The 4,032-nt window shown below is 38.6% G+C and overlaps 1 pseudogene; it reads right to left on the minus strand.

Moving 5' to 3' along the window:
- Positions 1 to 291: 291 nt before the first annotated feature.
- On the minus strand, positions 292 to 407 carry LOC111739593 (annotated as a pseudogene).
- Positions 408 to 4,032: the final 3,625 nt, after the last annotated feature.

The following is a 4,032-nucleotide window of genomic DNA, read 5'->3' on the forward strand; positions in this document are numbered from 1 at the left end:
GTACTACCATATTGTCGTTGGTTTACCCATTTTGCCCACCAGGCTTTCAGGAAAGACTTTGTCATGTGACTTTCTGAAATCCCTAACTTAAATCAGTGATCTATCCCTGATCCACCAATGTAGACATCCTATCAGGAAAGAAAAAAGGAAAAGAGGTTTATTTGTGAAAATTGCTCTGAGTTATTTTGTTTCTTTTCTAAGTGCTAACAAACACTACGTTTAAGCTAGGTTATATTTTCTAGAGCCTGAAATCAGCTAATCGACAGAATTTATTTATTTATTTATTATTTATGCCTACAGCACCTGGTCATCCTAGGTGGTCTCCCATCCAAGTACTAACCAGGCCCAACCCTGCTTAGCTTCTGAGATCAGACATTGGGCTTGTTCAGGGTGGCATGGCCGTAGACCACAGACTGTGGCTCCACTGGGGCACGAACCCAGGACCTTCTGCATGTAAAGCAGACGTGCTAACCGCTACACTATGGAACCACGTCTATAATCGACAGAATTTAGAATCCATTTTTTCTCCTTTCAGAAAATCAAGATATTTGTTGATCTTTAATTTTAACTATTCTCTGCCAACTTAAACTTCATCCAACTCGTTTTCTCTTTTGATGGATCCCCCTCTGTCTTCTGTTGTCCATGTCCTCTCTGTTATTAGACTTTAGCTCCTCCTCTTCCTTTGGTTATAGTTTCACTTACCTCTCTTAGAAGCTTCTCTAGAGGGAGGAAGTGGACAATCACAGTCAGAGCAATTGATCTTTAGTGAGTGTGGAGGTAAGAGAGAACCATGGTTGATATTTATTAGTTGTATGCACACTCTTGGTTTGACTGTGTTTCAAGACTAGGAAAGTGGATGCATATGGAACTGTTAGCAGAAAGGATTTTTTTTTTCAGGACACAAATTGATTTGAACAGAAATTATTTAAATTTTTGAAATATGATAGCACCTGTTCCTATTATGGGCACTTTCTCAGTGCTCCTGAAATCCAGGTGAAACTCTAATATGGAAAAGTAATAACTGTTCAAGCCAAAAGCTCCTCTTTTCTCTCTTATAATGATAGCATGGTAATCTCCATGCAATGAGACTTGATTAATACCTTCTCCTGTTGGATTTAAATGTCAGCAATTTCAAAAGGTCTGCTAAATCTTATGATCCAGCCATTTTTCCATGACAGATATAACTATTACCTTACTACAAGATACTTTAGAACAGCACAACAGCAATAAGAATAGCATCAGCAACAAAACTCAGTCTCTTGCAAAATCCTAATTCCACATTTAAGCTGCGCAAACTCAATACCTCCAAATAATTGCCTTACACTGTCCTCCCTTTTTCTCTCATTTCACAATATAGGACTTTCCCACTAAAATCAATCACTCTTTGTCTCAGCTCATATTTTCCTATGTACAGGAATTAGAATGGTTCTGGACATTTAATTAGCCATGAATCCCTCTCTAAAACATATAACATGTCAGCCTGCTTTTGTAAACCCCCGATGTTCCATTTTGCCTCAGTGCCTTTTTTATAAACCTAATTGTGTTAATGCACTGGCATATTTATTGCTCACCTTTTCACCTTTTATTCTGATTCCTGGCTGCCCACGGGGTCCTTTCAATCGATCAAAACCACAGTCCCCTTGTATAAGAAAGGTCACATTTACTCTAACAATGGGAACCCACAGCCATATGTTGCTTCGTCATGAGTCACCAAGGGGCACATCAAAGCAAAGACTGAGACTTGCATGGATCCCTCTTGAGTTTTTACTTTCTCAGTTCAGACACAGAGGCAAAGGAATGATTTAAAAAAAAAAAAACTTGACTGCTGCCTCATACTTACTCTGAGTCCTGAGAGGGAAAATGGAAGTCATTACTACAAAAGAATATCTTTTTTTTCTTCCGCTCAAGCTTAAATTAGAATTTTTCTGAACATGACCCTGACAAGAAAAGAACAGAGTAGGAGAGGGGACAGCTGTGAGAATTCAGCTGCTGAGGTCCACAGCCAGCAAGAAACATGTGGAGGATGTGAATTTTGCTACATTCTAGGTTAATTTGTTTAGTCCTCCCTCCCTCTCTTCTTCCCTCCTTCCCTCCCTCTCTCCTATCCTTCCCTTACTCTGTAGAAGTTTTAGAAGAAGAAATAATAAACTCAGATGCCTCCCAGGTATATACAAGATTTAAGAACTATGAGAGACGGGAATGTGTGTGAACTGGAGAGCATGGCCCCATCTGTAAGAGGTTGCCACTGCTCACTCTCAGCATATTCTAAGCAGGAGTCCAGGCCCAGTGTGTCAAGATTTTCCGAGTTTTCAAGAGAAACAGGAAATCCAGCTTTCCCTCAAGAAAACCTTCCAAATTTTAAATGTCGGCAACTAACTGAAAGTTTTAAAATCACCATATGGAAAAAAATGATAAAAAATGAAAAATAAAATAAAATCACTTTATGAAGTGGATCCGCAGTCTGAATTTGACCAGCACTTACAAGGCATACAAATCTCCACTGTCTTGAAGTTGAGAGTGGAGCTGGAGAGGTCAGAAGAATTACACTACAAAGCAGTGAGTGGTGAAGGCCACATGGTAGAGAAAATAATTATGGTTTCAAGAAGAGAGATTAATCTCAACTGGGTAATCAAGGCTTCCTTGAAAAGCTAAGATTTGACTTAAGCCTTGAAGAATAGGTCTTGAAGACGAGGAATTTAGGTAGACAGCAATGGAGAGAGAATTAGAAACGGGAGAGAAGGCATAAATAAAAGCACAGAAGTAGGCAATCTTAGGGTGACTGTGGAGTACCATATCAAATGGGAGTAATCAAATGGGAGTTTGCATAAATCTGGAGAGATCTGAGCTAGATTATAGAGGATTCTAAAACCAGACTCAGAAGTTAAATTTTATTAACATTCAATTGGCAGTGGTGAGGCATCGAAGGATTTCAGAGAAGTGACAAGGAGAAATGTTTTAAGAAAGTTATTTGATATCTGTGTGTAGGAAAAGAAGAAATGAGAGACTATAAGCAGAAAACTGGAGGCAATTAAAACAATCTAGGGATAAACTAGGAAGAAGTAGTGGTAAACGAAAAGAAGAGATGGATAGAGAAAATCCTGAGAAGAAAGCATGAGCAAGACTAATGGGGTCTAAAATACGCCAATCTATACCTGATATGTTCCTGTCTACTCTGGGATTTGGCTCTCTTCTAGCCTAGGGAGGATGTATGATGAGGATTCTGTGGGGTGATGGTGGTAGAATGTGGACACCAAATAGGATAGTTGAGTAGATGGCTTCCTGGTCTATAATCTTACTAATTCATATGCTACTGGTATCTGTTCTGAAGCTTATGGGAGTCTTGTTAGAGTCCAGGATTGCTGCAAAAGCATCGGGTAGGGTACAAGAGGAGTCTGGTGGAAAGATAGGTGTCCCTTTCTAACCAGCAGGGGCCACAGACCACAGGAACCAGGATCATAAGGTGAATAAGGCTCGGATACAAAAGTGTATAGGTTTTTATCCTTACATTCATGTATGGACAAACCACAGTTAATCATGAAAGCACTCTATGTACTGTCTTAGTGTTCCTTTTAAGGGCTTTGACTAGTCAGTCAGATTTTGAATGGCAGATATCAAAGTCAAAATCCACTTTGATCTTGGAGGGTGTTGAACAGGATGTTCCAGAAACATGAAACAAATATATATATATACATGGTCTAATATTGTCCAAAAAACTGTTCCTATTTTTTTCTATGATTTTTCTTGTCTTTTCTTTCTCCTGTCATTAAAAAATATTTTAATCGAAATATAATTCACATGCCATAAAATCCACTCTTTTAAAGTATATAATTTAGTGGCTTTTAATATATTCACAGAGTTGTGTAGCAATCACCACTAATTCCAGAACATTTTCAGAATTTAAATGGTTGAGTCATAAAGTAACTCTACATGTAAAAGAACTGCCAAACTGGTTTCCACAGTGGTTGCACCATTTTACATCCCCACTAGCAATGTATGAAGGTTTCAATTCTCTACATCCTCACCAACACTTGT

This window comes from Pteropus vampyrus, unplaced genomic scaffold (assembly GCF_000151845.1).
Source record: "Pteropus vampyrus isolate Shadow unplaced genomic scaffold, Pvam_2.0 Scaffold2, whole genome shotgun sequence".
Classification (NCBI taxonomy): domain Eukaryota; kingdom Metazoa; phylum Chordata; class Mammalia; order Chiroptera; family Pteropodidae; genus Pteropus; species Pteropus vampyrus.